Source organism: Protopterus annectens, chromosome 5.part1 (assembly GCF_019279795.1).
Source record: "Protopterus annectens isolate FY-2018-M chromosome 5.part1, PAN1.0, whole genome shotgun sequence".
Classification (NCBI taxonomy): Eukaryota; Metazoa; Chordata; order Ceratodontiformes; family Protopteridae; genus Protopterus; species Protopterus annectens.
In genome coordinates this window covers 657,041,786-657,065,809 of record NC_056736.1, presented here as the reverse complement: position 1 = coordinate 657,065,809, position 24,024 = coordinate 657,041,786, and the positions used below count along the sequence as shown (strand labels likewise).

The 24,024-nt window shown below is 40.7% G+C and overlaps 1 protein-coding gene across 2 annotated transcripts in view; it reads right to left on the bottom strand.

Annotated features, from left to right (window-relative positions):
- LNX2 (ligand of numb-protein X 2) overlaps positions 1-24,024 on the bottom strand; it is a 670,209-nt gene that overhangs the window by 162,109 nt on the left and 484,076 nt on the right. The window lies entirely within an intron of this gene.

The window sequence follows — 24,024 nt, the reverse complement described above, 5'->3', positions numbered from 1 at the left end:
ACCAGCAAATTAGTCACATTTTCTGTGGCATCACTTTTCTGCAAGCATACATAGTATGAATAATAATGAAATGTTTATGACTCCACTAAGGCTATCTAACAAAAAGATCATACACTACTTCATGAACTAGTCTCATGTTTTCCGTTGTGTTTATTTTAATGAAAGTATATTCAGGGCAGCAGCGATTCCACAGAGTAGCACATTTGTGTAATGTACTCTGAAATCTTTCATAAGTCCCTCTAAAGACACCTTTTTAAAATAGTGATTTTTCTACTTTTCTTAATAAAACAAATGGAAATCTGAGTTTAATGACTCTTTTCAGAAGTAAACAAACTATATTTTGTATGCTATGTGCATATGTGTGAACTGCTTGACATACCCAGGCATGACTTGTTTACATGCCACCACCACTAATTATCGTCAGACATCTGTAGTTCCCATTCCCTAATTCATCAACCTACAAAACAGAAGTACAACATGATGTGTCATTTGCTAACACCCAGTCAAATCTTTAAGACTCTAGGAAGTTAGGCCACCTCACAGATCATCCCTCTGCAAATGTCCTATGTTCCTCTAGAGTTTTCTTCTTATCAAATTGTCCACTGATTTACTTCTCAATCTACAATACAAACTTCACTTTCCCTGCATGCATTCTATCCACGTTTTGAAAATGCCAATGTAAAAAATAATTTATAACCTCAGCTTATTCTCCTATTTCTTTACGTCCTATTCCTAGAATCATTTGCTTCATATTTCACCTCATAATACTCCACAGTGATTTTAATCCTCCCTTATCCCATTGCCCTTCTCCCATTCAGTATACGCTTTTCCTTGCCTACCTGCATTTCTGTATAGCCTGCTCGCCTCCTTTCAGCGAACATTCCTTACACACCCTTTACTTTTCTTTCAACACCCTTCTAACCTTCCTCTTCACACCCTTTATTTTTCTTTCAACACCCTTCTAACCTTCCTCTTCATCTGTATAAGGCCTCCATTTCATCTCATTTTTTTAAGTCTTCATTCAATACATTTGCAGGCCCTTGCGTGATGCATTTTAATAGTCTCCAGCCATTCATTTATCTGCTTTACCTTTATACATTCCCTTAGCTTAAGTTCAGCTAATCCCCTCATTTCTGTTAATTTTCCCCTCTAATAACACAACATCTTGCTCTTCCCTCAGATGCCTCGTCTTTCTACTGCAGTGTGAACTCTATTACCAAACAAAACCCTCACATCCACCTGTCAGCCAGCTTCTAACCTGCTCAAGACTGCATATAATGCACTGCACATGGTGACCTGACATCTCAGCTCTTCTATTGCTCTGACGCCTTCACTTATACAAAGGCTGCACCTCTGGTCAGTTTTCTGATGCCTTCACTTATACAAATGCTGCACCTCTGGTCAGTTTTACCCATTTAACCTCCCTCTCTCCTTACTGCACCTCCACGTATGTGTCTGTTCTCCAGCAAGATTCTGTAATGACCATGTTCTGTATTGCATCAATCTCAGGATATCTTCTTCCAACACAACCAGAAGATCTAGTACATTTTTTCTTTAATAATAGGGACTAGAACTCAATATCTTTCAGTTTCATTTATCTTGCCTCTTCTCCATCAACCATGTTAACAATGTCCTTTTTTCCTTGTTCACTGTCTACACTGATCTTATACTGATCTCTCATGTGGTATATATATATATATATATATATATATATATATATATATATATATATATAAAATTGTTCTCTCATGTGGTGTGTATGTATATGTGTGTGTGTATATATATATATATATATATATATATATATATACACACACACACACATATACATACACACCACATGAGAGAACAATTTTGACAGACGGGTACCAGTAAGAGTGAAAGGGAAGGTCTACAAGAGGGTAGTGAGACCAGCTATGTTATATGGGTTGGAGACAGTGGCATTGACAAAAAGGCAGGAGTCAGAGCTGGATGTGGCAGAGTTAAAGATGTTAAGATTTGCAATCGGTGTGACTAGGATGGATAGGATTAGGAATCAGTATATTAGAGGGTCAGCTCATGTTGGACAGTTTGGAGACAAAGCAAGAGAGACGAGATTGTGTTGGTTTGGGCATGTGCTGAGGAGGGATGATGGGTATATTGGGAAAAAGATGCTAAGGATGGAGCTGCCAGGTAAGAGGAATAGAGGAAGGCCTAAGATAAGGTTTATGGACGTGGTGAGAGAGGACATGCAGGCGGTTGGTGTGACAGAGCAAGATGCAGAGGATAGGAAGAAATGGAAAGAGATGATCCGTTGTGGCGACCCCTAACGGGAAAAGCCGAAAGAGAATGATGATGATATATATATATATATATCTATATAAATATATAAATATATAAATAAAGTGTACACACCCCTGTTAAAATGCCAGGATTTTGTGATATAAAAAAATGAGACCACAATAACTTATTTCAAAACTTTTCCCACCTTTAATATGACCTATAACCTGTACAATTCAACTGAAAAAGAAACTAATCTGTTAGGGGAAAAATATAAAAAATAAAAAACGTACAATATGCTGGTTGCATAAGTGTGCATACCCTTAAACTAATACTTTGTTGAAGCACCTTTTGATTTAATTCTTACTTACAGGGAGGTTTGAGAGGTAAGGTGGAATGACTCTGCCAGGTCATAGAATTTCCTTATCATTGCTATTGAATGTATCCCGCTACAAAAACGAACAAAATGGTTTGTTGCAACAGAGTTAAATGGTAAATATATGGTCACACTTTGTTGTAAGTGGCGCAAGTTAGAGATAGTAGCCCTCTAGTTACAAAACAAAGGGTGGCTACCAAAAGATGATTCGACTTGTTCACCACAAACATTACTTCACTGTCCAAGATAGTAAGGAGAACAGCAGCTTACCTGTTTTAACGACAACATTAACGTCTACACGTACTAACATACTACTCATTTAATATCACTTAGCTTTAGGCAACCAGTTTTACTTTGGTGGCTGTGACAAAACTGACCAGGGTCAAGTACACCTTAATGCATTAAATTGTGAAAAAATGGATTCTGGGTTTCCCTCCAAGTAATGGCTATTGCAAAGATGTTCAGAATATGGATCGCTGCTGCAGTAGGCTTATCGATATGGATTATACCTTGCTAAACCACAACAGCTGTCCAGCTTCCAAAGCTTTCAGAGCATGTCTTACACACCCAAACTGTTTGTCCGCTCGAGCTGACCTTCACAAGAAATAAATAACTGATTAGAGTTCCTGAAAGATTTTATTTTGTCAAAGTAGTACCTCAGCTGTCTGTGTACATCTAAGTTATGAAGTATCCCTTCACCCTCATTTTAGAGTCTGCAAAGACACAGAAATGGATAGCTTCGCTCAAAATAAACTTGGATACCACTTCAGGCCTAAATAAAGGCGTAGTTCTTAAGAAAACCCTGTGTTTGAGGAAAACGAGATAAGGCTGACTCACCATAAGAACTTGCCAATTCAGATACTCTTCTTGCAGAGGTCAGAGCAATCATTAAAACTGTTTTCAATGTCAAGATCCTCAAGTCAGGCTAATGAGATGGTTCAAATGGAACAGGATTTATTTTTTTCAATCAGAAAAGTAGCAGGATATAGCCTATATAACTAAGGCTACTGCAGCTCTGATCATTCAAACACCTACTTTTATGGGAAGTTTACTCTGACGACTGTACTTTCTCTTAAAAACATGCCATGGAGAGTTTGCAAAGTTAAAGCTTCTTATCCAAGTTGTATTTAGATGGCACTGTCATATGAAAATAATGCAAACCAATTATTTTATTTTTAATTTTCATAAATTTAAACACTGATCATTAATATTTTTAGATCCAGATGCCGTGAAAAAGAGCCAGTTACTGACAAAAAGTAATATCATGTAATCCTTAAGCTACATATTTAAAAGCATTGCTCATACATACTTGACTTTTCTGACAAAAATAATGACTGTAAATTGCAGCTGATTATGCCTTTCAGACATTCACATAAAGCCACGTATGCAACTTCTTAATGGAAACAAATGGGCTTCTAAAATTAAGACACTTCAGCAATTATGTCAGTAGTTGACCTGTTGCTTTACTTTAATGGGAACATTTTTCTTCTCACTGAATCGATAAGTGCAGGAACCCTGAACGCACTAATACTACTGTTTGTCATGTTAATATTTATTTACTAATAAAAGTAATATACACTCTTATAAAAATGAGCATCAAATGAAATTACTATGTACAATAAACCCCAACAGGAAAATGGCTTTACATATTCAAGGTTATAACTGATCTGTTATACTCAGTTCATAAAAATACATTTCAATAAAATGTTTCATAATAGGAATTTCATTATTCACCTGAAAACAGATAAACAGAAAATCTTAACCTTGGAGGAACCCCTTTTACAAAATGTAGGAGGAATTATAGATGCACTGGCGGAAAAAAATAAAATGAATAATATATGCAAAAGTCAACAAACTTGTGCTTATAACATATGACTGCATTGTAACATTTGGGAAAATAAAGAAATGAAAATCAAATAAAATCATGTCTACACGAAGAAGTGAAGCATGCATTTCCCTACTTCCCACAGCATTGACGAGACTAAAACATTAATGATGCCATGTCAGCTCTGGTGAATGCTCAACTAATTTCAAAGATTTAATGCCACTTTTTAAAGAAAAGGTTTGACTAACTACCTGCAGAATAAACTCAATGCCAATTTTAGTTTATTTATATTTGTACCAGTCCAAAGTCTACATCACCATATACTGTCCACTAAAATATAACAGACTGTGAAGTAATCAGGAATGGACTATTTATCCCCCTCCTAATGTGGTTTTGACCCGGTGTCTGCTGATCATAAGGCCTTCTCACAACCAGACAAAGGCCCATTCCTCCCCAGCCTAAGGCTTTCATTCACAGAACTTAGAGCTGTTGAGGGTGTCATTCAGGCAGCCATGTGAGAACTTTGTGCTCTCAATGGCATCCAATGGCATTTGAATGGCTTAAGCCTAGCTACAGGGCAGGAGAGGCACATCACAGTGGAAGCAAAAGAAAGAAAAAGTAGAAGTTGTTTTTGTGAGTACTTTTTGATGACTGTATTACAGAGAAGCCCACATTTTAGAGTATTGCTTTCTTCCCTTGTTTTAGTATAGCTGCTTAAAGATCAATGACCCCATTCTGTCTGCATTGCCTATAATGAATGTAACATATGAATACTTCACAAAATATTAATCCTCGTAGTAATGCATGCCCCCGCCCCATCCGCCGCTCCCACTCCAAGGCCCTCAGTATATATTTTAACTGTAGCAGGAGCAAATCTATGGTATTTCATTTATTCTCCAATTACTTGCTTATTCCAGTTAATGGCTGTAATTGAGATACAGCTTATCCCAGCACATACTGGGTGCAAGGCACAGGAATTAATCATGAACAAGGCATCTACCTATCACAAGACATACATGCTCACTCACTCTCACACAGTAAACACACACACCTACAGCTAACATCTGGTTGCTCAAGCCTACCTCTCTTGGCTAGCAAGTCAGATGTAGACTCCTATAATCTAATCCAGGTCACCTGCAAAGTATACACTTCAAACCCCCCCCCCCCCCCAAAGTTAAACCACTGGTACCAAACAGATTAAAGTAAAGAAAAGGACAAAACAATTTGATTCAATAATCAGTAAACCATGGGCAACCAGGCCCCAACAGCAAAAAGGGGAATATACACTGCATTACCTGGTTTCAGCTTATAAAAAATTCATACACAGACTAGGCCTGCACACTGATCACATACACAGCTGACTCTTTGGCCAAGTACCCCATGTTCCTGCCTCATTCCCCGGTCTATGAGCCACAGTGTCTTCCAGTGCTCCTTTACACACAGTAACTGCTTTGTAAACAAATGATTATTAGATAAACACACACACACACACGCACACAATTTACAAGAATATTGGCAGAATTATTCAATTCTCCACAGCTTTTTTTTTTTTGGCATGTAAGGCTAGTACCCAGACATGGCAGCTACTAGCTGCTCTTAACTTTGTCAAGTATAAATGATAAAAACATGATATCACAGCACTTTGAGACAGCAACAGTGACCAGTAGACTACTGTGCAGCCTTGCTTTTCAACATCATGCATTTATGACTACAACAGCATGGTAAAACATAATGTGGCTCATAAGAACAGCTTTTTGTTTTCTGACTCAAGCTATTTAGCTAATCAGAGGTAAAAGCCGCAGCTTCCCGCTTCAAGATCGTAATAACCTCTTCTCAGTTAATAAATAGCTGCAATGTATATATAAATAATAAAAACCAAACACATGAGCTGAAAAATGAATAAATAAAATGTTACATCCAGGCATGCTTATGAGTTGCAGTTGACTCCTATAACAAGCCTGCAAACAGCCTCTTCTACACATGTAGTTTATTAGGCAAGGAAGAATATAGAAGTGGACTGCCAGGCCTTTCTTTTGTCTCACACATGCATACATGCACACCTGCAGACAATTTAGAAGTCACCCATTTACCTACTGCATTTCTTTGGACTGTGGAAAGAAACAGGAGCAACTGGAGAAACCCACATGAACATATTGAGGACATGAATCCCAGCTCAGAGTCAATGTGGAGAACCTCTTGCTTTGAGGTGGAAATACTACCTGTTGTGCCACCTAAATAAAACCTTACTTAATAAAGAACAAGTGTTAATATGCATGACATATGAAGAGATCAAAACAGTGCACCGAGACAGAAAAGTAACAGTTATATAGAAGGGATGAAGGGATATGCACAGAAATACCTGATCCGATCCAAATGTTATATATATATATATATATATATATATATATATATATATATATATATATATATATATATATATATCAGCTATCTACTCCTGTAAAAAAAAGGAAATTCTGGCCCTTAGGTGTGCCAGGTTAGAGAAGCCAACACAAGGCAGGACAGCACTTATATGGACATAATAAGGTCTTCTCAAGTACAGTCTAAGGCAAAGCAGTCCCAAATATGTATCTATATTTATATACAAATATAGTTGTATAAACATTTTTGCTCATCCCTCCTGTTCCACAAAACAGAGGGTAATCAGATTACATTATGTCCTTTGTTATAGTAAAACAGATTCAATTATATTACAGCAGATCACATTATGTCCCCCTCCACCCTGCCCAGAAGAGCAATGCACCATTTCCAGTGCAGAATACATGTATTAACCATTTGAATTTTAATGTCTGCATCCATGCAGTTCTGGCCAGTAAATTATTTGAGATACACTTTCATTACAATTTATGAACTTTGGTTTTCCTCTCTCCAAACACCTGTGTGATTTAGTTACATGCAAGTAATTAGTTTCTTCATGAGAAGCTACATAAAGTTACATTCTGCATTTCAAATATATTTCTTACCCTTTCATGTCCTTTTTCATTTACAAGAGAAAAGTTCTTACATTCCCTGGCTACAGGAAACATACATTTTCGCAGATTAGATAGGATCAAACCTAATTTACAAAGGTGTCAACAATATATTCACACTATATGGACAGTTTAGAACAGGCAATCACTTTGTGTTTCACTATGTTTCAGGAGGTGGGAAGAAATCATAATATCTAGGGAAAACCAAGGCAGGCACAAGACAAACAAGCAAACTGCACATAGACTGCAAGCAGGAGGGTCCGGACTGAACCCTAAACCTTTGAGCTGTGAGGCAGAAATCTTATCGACTGAGCTACTGCACTGCTTGCACTTACACTGTGGCTGAGAAACTGTGAAACTTGGACAATTGGATGGGGAACACAAAATTTATCCCTGGTTTGGCACCTATGTCTCTAATGGACACAGGTAAACTGTAAATGGTTCACCTCCCAGGCCCATGCTTACACTTATCAAGGGTATCAGAACTTGTCAGAGATTTGGGATGCATGGTTACACTAAAAAGGCCCTTGTGGTCGTTAGCCGAGTAAATACCTATGAATCTATGAACCCATGGCGGGGGGGGGTCTGGAATATGTATTAAATACTATTCTTCCACTTGTCCTACTGCAGAATAAAATGTTCCACTTTCAAAAAGAAAAGAATTCGAGGTAGTTCTACAGAGTCAGTTCTGCACATTGGATCAGATTTTATTTTCAGACTTTCCAACAGAAGGATAATGACTTATCCAAGTACAAACGCAGTGATGCGCTGTCTGATAGGGCTATGCACTTACTTCTGTGAAGACAGAGTGGGCAGTTTAACCTTCAACACAGATGTGTACTACTTCATGGGGAGGACAAAACATGCCCTCTTCTGCCCTGTGCAGAGAGGAAGTTAAGGGGCAGCTAAGTCCCACTAAGATATTTCATCGGCATCCATGCATCAGTCTTCTTATAATTCACTATAATTACCTTTCCCACTCACTTCCCCTCATAAAGGATAGGGATAGCAGTATTTTGTGTAGCTAATAAGTTTCTATTTTAGGACCATATCCCAGTCCCTAAATTCAAGGGGCACTTGCAGCCATTCTATCCAATCTACTCTGTCACATTTTCAGTTTTCTTCTCACCACTGCCTGGCTTTAGCTTTTAATTCCCTGGAAAACAGACACAGACATCATGCGTAAACAGGAAATGGATCTTTTATGATAGATAATATTTTAGGTGTATCTCTGTTCTTCCTGTTTAGTGCTACCACTGTAATAAGCAGCTGCCTCCCATCTAGAACATACATATTGTAATGGCATAGACATTTCAGTTTAGAATCTATATGGTTTTAGATTGAGAAAGAGCAACAGTACCACTGCCTTATCACTACTAAATCCTATGTCTAAGGCCACGGACAATGACTTAAAATCTGGTGTGGTCTCTACATATTTATCTAATACCACTGACTCCATTTTTTATCCACTGTTAACTGCTAAACTTGAGAAATAATGGTTGAGATGGGAAAGCACTTAACCGGATTACAAACTTCCCATAAAATCACTTGGTTCATTTCCAAGTGGACCACATCTTGTACTCACAAACCTCCTTACCACAGACTGTCCCCTAAGGTTTAGTCTTAGGACATCTCCTCTTCGCAGTTTTAACCTCTTACACCAGATAACCAAGTGACTGTTTAACTACACTCTTTAAACTACTGCAACATGGACACTGACCCTTACTGGCCTCTTCATAGAACTGTTTATTCAACCTTTCTGTTCCCACACTTATCAAGTATTTCCTACATTCCCTAAACTGTGGCCCCAAGGTCTGGAGTTCATTACCTTCTGATAGCGGGTCAGCTGTGTTATTATCTGCATCTCTTACTAAAAAAACACCATCTACAAAGAACTGCCACAGCACTCTTACTGTAATGTATTTATTTAGACACATGTGTAATTCATAGTCCCCACTTGCTGTGCCACTGACTTTGCTATGGGCTCTTAGATGCTGTGACTGATGCAAAGTACTTTATATAACACTGAGATGTGCAAAACCGGTGCACACAGCATGTTTTTTCTAACTTATGATTGGTGAGTATATTAATAACGTCTATTTATTTCTAAACTATTCTGACTGTTTTGCTGGTATAGGATTGTTGTATTTTCATTTATGTTTTGCATTCCTCAGTTACTGTAAATGGCTCATGGCCATAATGACCCTTGGGTCCGGTCCACCTGTTCATACTTCAAACAAACAAATGAATCAATAATGTCTCTAACCAAAGTTTAGAAACATACATGAAAAATATCAGTCTGTAACATGGGAAGTACTCATAAATAAAGCATAGCTCTAAAATTAGTATTTATTAGCTGTAGCCATTTAATTGCAAGGAGATGATGGCCACATTTTATTAATCATACTTTTCGTAGAAATCATTGTGGGTCTGAGTACTCTCATTTGTGTTTAATGCCACAGAAGGATGCTAGAAAAGATGGTGTTAGAATATTAGACATTAACGGCAGAACATTTTAAACAACCAACAGTCAAATAAAATGCACATAAAATGAGAAAATGACTTATCACTACTGTTTAGGAATTCCTTTTCAAGTTTAGTGATCTCACAACAATCAAACATTCATCAAATAGCTCTTTACAATTATTATAAATGACAAAAGTATTATAATTACAGCTAATTAGGCACAGACATATTCCTATTGCTTACAAATGTATGTGTTGCACCAATTTTCCTTTTTGTTTCTGGGATATGAAATAAGGAGAAACACAAACTAGCGAGGTTAAAGTCAATGCATTATTAGCAAACACGCTGCCATTGTACGGAGCACAATGTAATACAGTTAAGGCAGTGATGCAACAGTGATTATCTATACCGACAGGTTACTGTCCAGCACAAAATAACTGTCTGAAACAAAAGCCATTCAAATGTCAGTATAAGTCAGTGCAGGGAATAGAGTATATGAGTCAGAGGATAAAGAAAAAGACCTGCCTTAACAGGGACAGTAAGTAGCAATTGACCTACCGGGACAAATCAAATAAGGTAGTCAGCCTGGAGCATAACTTAGAAACAATGGATCGAAAAGTAAATGCCATGAGCTACTAATGAGATTTGCAGAGATCTGCTGAGGAATGAGAACAGTATACAGAAATAAGACAGTCTGACAGCAGATTAACCATCAGACAATTCTTTATTTAGCTAAGCTGCAAATCCAAAGATATCAAGATTCATTCTTCCTTTTCTGTACAAGTACCACCCAAATATTTTTAAATTCCATCACCATTCTTACCTTACAGTCTCATAAGAAAGGCAATTTTGAACATTCACAAACTTTTATGCAAAAAAAAAGACTGTTTCTTCACATTGCGTCTGACTCCCTACAATCAAACTAAGCTTCTTAAAGTCAAATGTGCTTCTTAAAACTGCTACGCTGGGGATTGCAGTTATTTCCCTAAACTATTTACAACATCATCTTTTTACACCTTCTTTTCTTTCCCCAGCAGTATACACATCAGGACTCCTGCTCTCTGCACTTGGCTTATACGCATCTAACACAACAGTGTCACAATCAACTATCAAGGCAATATAAACAGAAAATATGAAAGGAGCTTTAGAGATGAACAGGACAGTAATGCGGTTGACATAGTCAATTTATAAGTGATGAAATTTTGGGTTAGTAACCTAATGAGAAGGTCTACTGCGGTGGTGGTGCTGCAGTAGCATTGTCGCTTCATAGCAAGATGTTTTCCCGTTCGATTCTCAGCTAGAGCGTCTTCTGTGTGGAGGCATATGTGAATGGTGCGTGCCTTCGTTGAAGGTTGTGCGTCAGGGCTGGTAACCCGGTACGTAAAAATCCACTACCAATCATTAGTGGACCGGAGTTCCGCTGTGTCGACCCCTAACCGGGAAAAGCCGAAAGACACAAACAAACCTAATGAGATGGTCTGAGAAAAGCATGGTCTCTGGGTGACAAAAAACGTGTTGCCTGACTTAGAGCTTCACCTGTACCGATGGTTAACATGGCAAACAAGTATGTGGTCTCTGCAGCTGCACTGTTATGACTTCTGCCTTTTTTCTGGTTTACAAGCCAATGCAGGCAAACACATTTCTGAACACATGGAAATCTGACATGAACTCAACATTAAGCATTAACAGTTAAGGGTGTGTTAAAGAAAACCATGGTATCATCCACACAAAAGAGGAAGCTATTGTTCCAACCTTCATTAGCAAAGGGGAAAAAAACATCATGGGTCCAAAAATGAAGCCCTTGGCAACTCCAGAATAAAAAACAAATATACATGTGATTTTGTACTCTGTCCTTCAGGAAAAAATAAACAAGGTCTTATCAGAAGCATTGCTGTAGCAAAGCAATATACAATGCATACCTTTAAACTCACAGCAAATAAACAGGAAACCATGGAGCACCTGTCAGCACTGGTCCAGAGGATGTAGTCTGCAAAGATAAGTTCATTTTAACTGCTTCAGTGCTGGAAGCCTGTCTAGAAAAGATATATTTGAGGGGCAGAGATTAGTTCTACTTCTCAGTGTGTGAGGTGGCGGTGTCATGCTACCTGACACTCCTTAATAGTAAGAAGGAGGTGTGCAAGAACCAAGAAGAAACCATGGAGTAAAGCTGGCCATTTCTCTACATACATTGCATTTGTAGTAATGGAAGCAAACAATGTGGACAGGTCAAAAAGTTCTATAAATGGGAAGTGAATAATTTAATGGATAAGTGGTGAGAATTTGTCGGGGGTCCTGAACACCTGCAGTCAACAGGGCAGGGAGAACAGAAAAAGAAGTAATTAGTATATTATACAAGAACAAGCACAGATAGAAAGTACACAGCATGATCTCTCTACTAACTAAACAATACTAACACACAAACACTAACATGTCTAATCAGGCTCTTCCACTGGATAAACGTTCAGTTCTTGTTAACAAGTGGTTTACAGCCATACCTCTCTGTCAGCAGAACTCATATCTCTCAAGTGTACTTCATTATTAAGAATGCTCCTCATTTTGAGTCTTAAAAAGCCCATGATTTTCGCAGTTCATATTGAAAAGGTCTGTCAAACAGTGTTAAGATTTTTTTTTTAACTGAAATCCATGCTAAATGATACTGAATCTAATTAATTAATTAATTAAAAGAACCTTTTATAAGTATAAAATAACCCATTTAGCCATGCGTCCTAGTTGAAGTTTATAACTAGCTCAACAGGTTAATATATTTGTCTTTGGTGCAAAAGGCTGTGGGTTCTATTCCTACACCAGCTAGTTGAATTAGTTTCCCAGGACTGACTCTGCAGTGCAGCATAAAGGTGGTGCTACATTCCTGTGTGTGCCATCCAGGTGATATTTTACAATGATAGTCGCTGAAATGGATATAAAGGACCCCATGTTACTTAGTGAAAAGTGTAGGGGAAATTTCCCGATGCCCTTGCCAAATTTCTCCTAGTTACTATGAATACCACTTCAGGTCTTTCCTGAAAAAAGGCCATTAACCTTGAGGGACTAACCCACTCAACAAACTGTAAATAAAATAAATAATAAAAATAGCTATTACTAAGTGTTCCACGTTTTGCAAATTTATTCGATATTCTGAGAGGTATATTCCACATTTTGGGTATGGAAGATTGTGAATTATAGTATAAATGTTTTATGCATGCTTCATACATTTTGGATTCATCTCACCATTCGTAACCAAGCACTTCCTCATGGAGGTTTCTGTCAGCCTTTGTCAAACAATAAAAAAAAAATACATATTTTATGCGCCCTTGAGTTTTTTCCTTCACTAGGTAATTGCACCAAGTCTTACTAAACATTAGTCAGATATGCTGACACTGGATCATATTTGATAGACATGGTGCCATGTAATGCTGAAAAATGAGCAATAAAATGACATCAATTAATTTTTAAAAGCATATATAGAAAACTAAATTGGTTGTTCACACAGCTAAGTATAGTAACATTAATCAGCAGGTCACAATACTATCACTCTGTAGCAAATGCCAAAAGCATAGCTATGGGATGATGCCAATATGTTTCCTATTTTATCACCCCTGCCATATATCTCACTGAATGGTGACAGTGTTTTTTTTCAATCTCCACCATTCAAACTTGCAAATCATCAGTAGAAATAAGCACATTTTGTGACTACTAATCTGCTACTCAGACAGGAAAACATTACAAAGAAAGAATGTATTAAACTTTAAATATCTCACTACAAAAAGTATAACATTACTACGAACAAGTAAAAATTTGGTATGGAAGAGAGGAATCAACAAAGACTAAGTTTAATTTCTCCACGTCTTTTGGGTTTCTAGTACCATGATGGGAACAGACCCTATTCATATGTCAAAGTATGATTAAAGTTCATGAAATTGGTTTTGTTTCAGTCTTGGATGTCAGACAAAAGTACTCTTCACAGCACCCGTAATCTATCCAAGACTGACTCCTTCTGTAATTCATATGGAGTTACATGTATCAGTAACATATCTAAATAAGACTGTAAATTATTTTTTATAAGACCCATTGCTCCCCTTACTATTGCAACCTCTCTGGGTAACTTTCTTCCACACTGCTCTACTTTCTGCCAGCAAATCCTGGTATTTTATGACTTTGTTTTTCTCTGTAAGTAAGACACTGTACTCACTGGGCGTAGCAATTTCAGTGATCAATGCTGCTTTTGTCTTATTTTCATAGACTACTATATTTGGTTTTCTTGCATCTGTTTTGAACTGTTGTAACAGGTGATCCCATGTGATGTAAATGTCATCATTCTCTGTAATGCTCTGTGGCTCATGTTTTCAATGCTTCTCAGATACTTCAGCATTGTAATGTTTGCACAATCTCCACTGCAACAGTCTTGTCACATTATTATGCCTTTAAGTATACAGGCTGTCTGCCATTTACTATATCATATCCAGCAACACTCTTTCCAGTTCTGGTTTACAAAACTTACATCTGTCTGTTTCTCCCACATGTTCAGTAGACTTTGGAAACTGACGTGTTTGTAGTTTCACTATCCTGGGCCACCAATATTAACCTTTCATCATTTGGTTTAAATTCACCTGTCTTTAACCATTCCTGCATCAGATCCTAATCAACATGAGGTTGTTCCAGGAGTTTTCTATACTTGCAACTATATTTATGCATTTTCCACATTTCTTGCCTTCTCATCTGATCCTTCCTCATATTCTGTCTTTTGTTTTTTTTTTTTTGGCATACGCACAAGCCAGTGCATTTCTTTGTGCCGGTCCCAAGCCTGGATAAATGGGGAGGGTTGCGTCAGGAAGGGCATCAGTCGTAAAACCTCTACCAAAAGGAGAAGTTTTCATAATTACATACCGGATCGGTCGAGGCCCGGGTTAACAACGACCACCACCAGTACTGTTAGCCAACAGGGTGCTGGTGGAAATTGGGCTACTGTTGGCCGAAGAAGAAGAGGAGGGGGAAGGCATGCCCGAAGGCAGAAAGAGAGGAGGAAGGTTAGGAGTGTAGTACTGAGGGTAGGAACTTTGAATGTTGGCAGTATGACTGGTATAGGGAGAGAGCTACCTGATATGATGGAGAGAAGGAAGGTTGATATATTGTGCGTACAAGAGACCAGATGGAAGGGAAGTAAGGCCAAGTGTATAGGAGACGGGTTCAAAATGTTCTATCATGGTGTGGATGGCAGAAGAAATGGGGTAGGGGTTATCCTAATGGAACAGTATGCCAAGAATGTTTTGGAGAGTGTCTGATAGAGTGATGTTTATGAAGCTTGAAATTGATGGTGTAATGATGAATGTTGTTAGTGCATAAGCTCCACAAGTTGGGTGTGCGATGGATGAGAAAGAAAAAATTTTGGAGTGAGTTGGATGAAGTGGTGGTGAGTGTATCCAAGGGTGAGAGACTAGTGATTGGAGAGGACTTCAGTGGGTATGTTGGTGAAGTGAACAGAGGGGATGAGGAAGTGATGGGTAGGTATGGTGTTAAGGAGAGGAATGCAGACGGTCAGATGATTGTCGATTTTGCGAAAAGGATGGACATGGCTGTGGTGAATACGTATTTTAAGAAGAGGGAGGAGCATAGGGTGGCGTACAAGAGTGGAAGAAGATGCACACAGGTGGATTATATCCTATGTAGGAGGGCCAGTCTGAAGGAGATTGGAGACTGTAAAGTGGTGACTGGGGAAAGTGTAGTTAAGCAGCATAGAATGGTGATCTGCAGGATGATGTTGGTGATCAAGAAGCGGAGGAGGAGTGTGAAAGCAGTGCCAAGGATTAAATGGTGGAAGTTAAAAAAGGGTGATTGTGAGGTGGAGTTCAGGGAAGAGTTAAGACAGGCACTGGGAGGCAATGAAGAGTTACCGAATAGCTGGGTAACTAAAGCACAGCTAGTAAGGGAGACTGCTAGGAAGGTGCTTGGTGTGACATCTGGACAGAGGAAGGAGGACAAGGAGACATGGTGGTGGAATGAGGATGTACAGGAGAGTATACAGAGGAAGAGGCTGGCGAACAAGGATTGGGATTGTCAAAGAGATGAAGAAAGTAGACATGAGTATAAGGAGATGAGGCGCATGGCAAAGACAGAGGTGACGAAGGCTATGGATAAGGCATATAGAGAGCTGTATGAGAGATTGGACACTAAAGATGGAGAAAAGGACCTGTACCAATTGGCTACCCAGAGGGACAGAGCTGGGAAAGATGTGCAGCAGGTAAGGGTGATAAAGGACAGTGAGGGAAACGTACTCACAAGTGAGGAGAGTGTGTTGAGTAGATGGAAAGAGTACTTTGAAGGGCTGATGAATGAAGAGAATGAGAAAGAGAGAAAGTTGGGTGATGTGGGGATAGTGAATCAGGAAGTGAAGCAGATTTGCAAGGAGGAAGTAATGACAGCTATGAAGAGGGTGAAGAATGGAAAGGCTGTTGGCCCAGATGATATACCAGTGGAAGCATGGAGGTGCTTAGGAGAAATGGCAGTGGAATTTTTAACCAGATTGTTTAATGAAATTTTAGAAAGTCAGAGGATGCCTGAGGAGTGGAGAAAAAGTGTTTTGGTACCTATCTTTAAGAATAAGGATGATGTGCAGAGCTGCAGTAATTACAGAGGGATAAAATTAATCAGTCACAGCTTGAAGTTAGGGGAAAGAGTAGTGGAAGCTAGGTTAAGAAGGGAGGTGATGATTAGTGATCAGCAGTATGATTTCATGCCAGGAAGGAGCACTTCAGATGCAATATTTGCTCTGAGAGTGTTGTTGGAGAAATACAGAGAAGGTCAGAAGGAGTTGCATTGTGTCTTTGTGGACTTAGAGAAAGCATATGACAGGGTGCCTAGAGAGGAGTTGTGGTATTGTATGAGGAAGTCGGGAGTGGCAGAGAAGTATGTAAGAGTGATACAGGATATGTACAAGGGTAGTGTGACATTGGTGAGGACTGAGGTGGGAGTGACAGATACATTTAAGGTGGAGGTGGGATCACATCAAGGATCAGCTCTGAGCCCTTTCTTATTTGCAGTGGTGATGAACAGGTTGACAGATGAGATCAGACAGGAGGCCCCGTGGGCTATGATGTTTGCAGATGACATTGTGATCTGTAGTGAGAGTAGGGACCAGGTTGAGGAGACCCTGGAGAGGTGGAGATATGCTTCAGAGATGGGAGGAATGAAGGTCAGCAGGACTAAGACAGAATATATGTGTGTAAATGAGAGGGAGGGTAGAGGAATGGTGGGGATGCAGGAGTAGAGCTGGTAAAGGTGGATGAGTTTAAGTACTTGGGATCAACAGTTCAGAGTAACGGTGAGTGTGGAAGAGAGGTGAAGAAGAGAGAACAGGCAGGGTGGAATGGGTGGAGAAGAGTGTCAGGAGTGATTTGTGACAGACGGGTACCAATAAGAGTGAAAGGGAAGGTCTACAAGAGGGTAGTGAGACCAGCTATGTTATATGGGCTGGAGACGGTAGCATTGTCGAAAAGGCAGGAGTCAGAGCTGGATGTGGCAGAGTTAAAGATGTTAAGATTTGCACTGGGTGTGACTAGGATGGACAGGATTAGGAATCAGTACATTAGAGGGTCAGCTCAGGTTGGACAGTTTGGAGACAAAGCAAGAGAGGCGAGATTGCGTTGGTATGGACATGTGCTGAGGAGGGATGCTGGGTATATTGGGAAAAGGATGCTAAGGATGGAGCTGCCAGGTAAGAGGAAAAGAGGAAGGCCTAAGATGAGGTTTATGGATGTGGTGAGAGAGGACATGCAGGCGGTTGGTGTGAAAGAGCATGATGCAGAGGACAGGAAAAAAATGGAAACAGATGATCCGCTGTGGTGACCCCTAACGGGAACAGCCGAAAGAAGATGATGGGTTGCTGCCTGATTTTTGTCTACTTCTGGTATGATTTTCATTCCACTTGACACCAGTATTTTTCTGCTGAACTAAGCAGGGAAGTCATCTTAGACTGGTTCTCCTCATATTTTAAAACTTTCACCATGTTTGGATCTGGTGAAGTCAGCAGATATGTATGCAGTCCTATGATTGCAGATCTACACATATAATCAGTTTCAAGGAGGCCTATACCTCCTTCAGAACGAGGAATATATAATCTTGATAAACACTATTTTTTACATATCATTTGATAAGTGTGAAGGATTTTCCGTGTTTTCCTGTCCAACTGATCCAACACCTTTTTGGGTCAGTCAATCACCCTAAAACTCTAAGTTAGAAGAGGAAGAGCAAATTGGTTTATCAGTATTAATTTTAGGGTTCTAAAATATTTTTACTGAGTTTTGTTTGCATTTAAACATGTTTTACTGTCGATCCTTCATCAATTCCCAAATATTTATACACTTCCTTCTGCTCAAGTTCCTTTATCTCAGATTCCTGTCCCAGACTGATACTGAAGACTCCTACAGGAGGTCTACTATGCTGTCATAGACTCTTCTCATTTTTTTAATTTCTCCAAATATTTTGAGTTTCAAATACCATGATGGGAATGGACTCCATCCCTAAGTCAAAGTACGATTAAATTTCATGAAATTAGTATTGTTTCAATCTTTGATGTAAGCCAGAAGTGCTCCTCACAGCACCCGGAATGTACCCAATAATGCCTCTTTCTGCAAGTCATATCGAATTACATGTACTGGTAACATATCTAAACACAACTGTAGATTTTTTTTTTAATCCCAGTTGCTCCTACTACTATTGGAACTGTCTGGGTATCTTTCTTCCACATTGCTCTAGTTTCTGCCTGCAAATCCTGATATTTTATGACTTTGTGCATCTCTGTGTGCAAGACACTGTAGATACTGGGTGTAGAGATTTCAATGATCAATGCAGTCTTCTTTTCATGGACCACTATATCCGTTTTTCTCGCATCTGTCTTTTGAATTGTTGGTAATGGGTGATCCCATGTGATGTAGACTTTATAATTTTCCATAATGCTTTGTGGCTAATGTTTCCTTTGTTTTTCAGCTACTTCAGCATTAAAATGTTTGCACAGTCCACAGTGCAAAAGTCTTGCGACATTACTATGCCTTTCAGTATACAGTCCTTCTGCCATTAGTATGTCACAACCAGCAACAAGGTGTGCAACTGTTTCCAATTCTGTTTTACAAAACCTACATTTGTCTGTTTCTCCCACATGTTCAATGGACTTTGTAAACCAACGTGTATGCAGTCTACTGTCTTGTGCCCCCAATATTAACCTTTCATCTTTTGGTTTGAATTCTTCTCTCATTAACCATTCCTGCATTTGATCCTGGTCGACATAAGGTTGTTCCAGGAGTTTTCTAGACTTGCAACTATATTTACGCATTTTCCACATTTCTTGCTGAGCTGTATATGTCATTACATGAACTAGAAATCTTTCAGCCCAGGACATTATAAATAAAATCTGCTAAAGCACCATCTCTAGACTTCAGACAGTGAGAATATTCAGATATATAAATATCACATTGTGTTAAATGAGACAGTATGGCTATCGGTGGCATGCAAGACATGTGTAGCATGATCACTCGAGTGAGAGAATAACAAGGTATGCATCACATGAAAACGATGACATAATGATATGCAAATGAGCATCAATATGCTAGTGACATGCAACGCATACATTAACATTCAATAAGAAGTTATGTACCTACCATAACGTTCCATGTTAGGTGTCTTCTTCTCGCCTTCTTTCTTGCTGGTTGGGTTCGGAGCCGACCTCTTGGCTCCAACTCGGCCATTTTCTAAAGCTCGAGAGCTACTTACTGGCTCAAGGCCTCCCTATATCCCACAATACCTGGTGCTAGACCCCCAGATCTCATTTGGAAGACCCAACACCAAAAAAATACAAGAGAACAACTGTCCCAAAAAAAGGGACTTCAGCTAGAGGGCTGAAGAAAAAGATACAGGATATAAAACTGTAAAGACTCAGCCAGTGACAAGACTCGTAGGAAAACTCTTCTCGGTCCATCTAGGCTAGGGGAATGGAGGGTGGGATGCAAGAAAAAGGTGAGAAGAAGACAACTAACATGGAACGTTATGGTAGGTACATAATGTCTTAATGTTAAGTTGCCTCTCTCGCCTTCATTCTTGCTGGTTGGGACAGCGTCCCCAGCACCTTAGTCCTGGGTGGCTCATCGGAACAGACTCTTGAGCACAGTGGAACCAAAATCAGCTCTACTCCTAGAGGCCACATCCAATTTATAATGTGAAATGAAGGTATGAGGGGTGGCCCATGTGGCTGCCGCACAAATGGCTTCCATTAGTAGTCTTGCTTAAAAGGCTACCGACGTAGCTAAAGCCCTAGTAGAGTGGCCTTTAGGTTTAGCAGGGAGTTCTTTATGCCTCAACTGATAAATAAGGGTAATAATAGAGGACAACCACCTGGATAAGGTTACTTTAGACACTGGTCAACCCTGCTTACCCTCCGCATAGGACAGGAAGAGTTGATCTGATCTCCTTATTTGCTCAGTTCTATGCAAATAGAAACGTAATTGCCTATGAACATCTAATTGGTGTAATTTGTGTTAAGCTTTGTTGGAATAATTTGGAAAAAAGACTGGCAGATCGATGGATTGATTCAATTTGTTCTCAGAGGGGACCTTAGGAAGGAACGAAGGATTAGTCCTGAGTGAAACTCTATCCTTATGGAAAACTAGATAAGAACTCTCCTCGCTGAAGTAATGGCCACCAAAAAGAGTGTTTTCCAAGTAAGCAATTTCAAGGAACAGGAAGCTGCCGGTTCAAAGGGAGGAAGTATCAAGGAAGCTAGGATCAAATTTAAGTCCCAAGGAGGCTGGGGATCTCTGACTGGAGGCCTGAGCAAGATTGTTCCTTTCAGAAAGGCTTTGCAAAGCTTATGGGACATGATGCTGGTCTCTGACAGGCCCGTATGGAAATTAGAGATTGCCGCTAATTGAACTCTAATGGTGGCCGACGAGGAGCCCGCTTGAAAAAGCTCTGCTAAGAAGTCCAGAACGTTATGGACAGGTGCTGTGAAGGGATCAATATTTCTAGCCTCTGCCCAGAAAGAGAAATGTTTCCACTTACTGGCATAAGTCTTCCTGGTTGTAGGTTTGTGCGAGGAAAGGATAATCTCACGCACTGAACTGGAAATACTGGGAAGCCTGGCTAAGGTTGGAAATGGAGCAACCAAGCAGTGAGGTTGAGAGACTGAAGAGTCTGATGCAGCCTGCCCGACTGATGGATCAGGAAGTCCAGAACTGGGTCCAGATTCCAAGGCTGCTCTAGAAGGTGATGATGCAGGAATGTTAACCAGATTTGTCGAGGCCAGTAGGAAGCAATGAGGATCATCCTGCAACCCAGCACGGTAGCTTTCTGAATTAGTTTGGGAATTAGTGGAAAGGGTGGGAATGCATACAGAAGTCCTTGGGCCAATCATGAACTAGAGCGTCTCTGGGGGAGTGTCCGGGAAGAGGGAAGAGAGTGAAGAAACTGTCACACTTGCTGTTGAGAGGAGTTGCGAAAAGGTCGTAGCAAGGCTGATCCCATTTGCGGAAGATTCTGTCCGATACTGTCCTGTTGAGAGACCACTTGTGAGGCATGAGAATAGCTCTGCTTAGCCTGTCCGCTATGACGTTGGACTTCCCAGGGATGTGTGTTGCTGTCAGAAACCATTGAGAGGAGATCACCCACTGCCATAGTCTGAGTGCTTCTCGACATAAGGGATATGACTTGGTTCCGCCCTGCTTGTTAATGTACCACACTACAGACATATTGTCTGACTGAATTGCAATGGTCCAGGTGGGTGGAGAGTTCTGAAGAGCTTGCAATGCTAAAAGCACCGCCCTCATCTCCAAGACGTTTATGTGCAAGTGATACTCGTGGGGTTGCCAGGTGCCCTGGACAGTCCTGCCCTGAAAACCCCCCCCCACCCGATCAGGGAGGCATCCGTGGTCACTGTGGCAACTGGAGGAGGAAGGACAAATGGTCTGCCCTGGGGTACTGCTGGAGAGACCATCCACCAAGCCAAGTGGTCTTTGCATGACTGTGTGATTATTATCTTGTGAGACAAAGGAAGTTGTTGAAAAGACCATTGGGAGAAAAGCATCCACTGGAGAATCCTCATGTGAAAACAAGCCAGGGGAACTAATATGATCGCTGCTGCCATGAGACCTAAGGTTTTTAGGACGAATCTGGCCTGAATCTTTCTGCATCCTAATAATACCTGTACATGTCTGCGAATGTCTGCCACTCTGTCTATTGGAAGCCTTGCAGACAGATCTTTTGTATTTAATCTTGCACCTATAAAGGTTAAAGACTGACAAGGCGACAATGCAGACTTTTTGAAATTTATTGAGATACCTAGGATGGAGCATGTTTGGATGGTATAATCCCTGGCTCTTAGCAATTGATGTCTGGTGGTAGCAGTAAGGAGCCAGTCGTCTAGATATGGAAACACCTGGAATCCTTGATGTCTCAGGTGAGCGGTAACCACTGCCATGCATTTGGTGAACACCCTGGGGGCTGTGGTGAGACCAAAGGGCAGGGCTCTGAACTGGTAATGACTGGCTCCCAGCCGGAAGCGGAGAAACCTTCTGGAACGCCTGTCCATTTTGATGTGGTGGTATGCGTCCTGAAGATCTATGGAGCACATCTAACTGTCCTGACCCAAAAAGGGTAGAATGGACTGAAGCGTGACCATCTGGAACTTCGTTCTTCGAACAGACTTGTTTAGTCTGCTGAGATCCAAAATGGGTCTCCACTCCCCTGTCTTCTTTGGTACCAAAAAGAACTTTGAGTAAATTCCGGATCCTTGCTGGCCTGCTGGGACTTGTTGGATGGCCCGTTTTTTCAGCAGTCTTGAAATTTCTTGTACTGCCTGTTCCCTTAGACTGGGTGGAACATCTGGGATGGGGTTGTTTGATTTTAAGGGAGTGTGGACAAATGGGATTTTGTAACCTCCGGATATGATAGACTGTACCCATCTGTCTCGAGTGATGAGACGCCAGGCTTCTGGGTACAGAGACAACCTTCCCCCGACTGCCTCCAAAGGCGGACAGCCAGGCAGCCCTCAGGGGTGCTGGAAGGGCTTGTCAGAGAAAGATTCCCTACTACCCTGATTCTGCGGACCCCCTCTGCCCCATGGGCGGCGTCTATTATTGTTCCCTCTTCTGCCTCTGGAGGGAAACTCGCCACGTGTGTCAGGCACAGCTCCCTGGGGTTTCTGGAACCACATCTTCCCACTCTTCTGACCCTTAGGGTATGGTCTAGAGGGAATGGAAAAATGGACTCCCACGGCAGAGAGAGTCTTGCCTTCCTGCTCACACCTGGTAAGTGTATCTTTCACCTGAGGTCCAAACAGAGCCGAACCATCAAAAGGGGTGTTGGTGAAAGACGCCTTGAAGGGATCAGCGAAGTTACATAACCGCATCCAGGCATGCCTTCTCAAAGCCACACCTGTGCCTGCGTCTCTACTCGCCCCATCAGCTGCATACGAAATGAGCCGCATGGAGGAGTTAACGATAGAATTAAGAGTCGCCAGCTGGGAGTTTATCTTGTCTTGAGCCCCCGCAGCTGATGGATCTTGCAGGGTATCTCATAGCTCCTTGAGGAGATCCCTCTGAAGATGGGTGAAGTGGCACAAATAGTTCAGCGACCGCATGGAGAAGGTCGCTGAGGAAAACATCCGCTCCCGTATCTATCCATCGTCCTAGACTCTTTATTAGGGGGATGGACAGGTACAGAAGTGTCAGCCAACTCCTTTCTCGTGGCAGCTGCTACCACCATGGCATCAAAAGGGGCACCCTTTGTCAGAAAGTGTTTATCTTTGGGGGCCGTGATAAACTTAGCGGGCCTACGAGGGGTTGGTTCCAGTGTGTCCGGAGCTGACCACGCCTTCCGAGCCACCACTTCCATTAATGGATCGAAAGGCGGAGACACCCAGGAGGTGGAGGGGTGAGAACCAAATGCATCCAAGTATAGTGACTCATCCTCAGAAGGGTTAAGTGCAGACCAGTTCCCCCTCTGCTTAAGGATCTCAAGGATGTCTGAGAAAGAGACATCTTCAGAGGGTGATCTTGGGGACCCTTCCGAATCCTCCAAGTCAGTATCCGACGTGACCGACTCTGGGGAGTCAACATGTTTCCTCTTACATT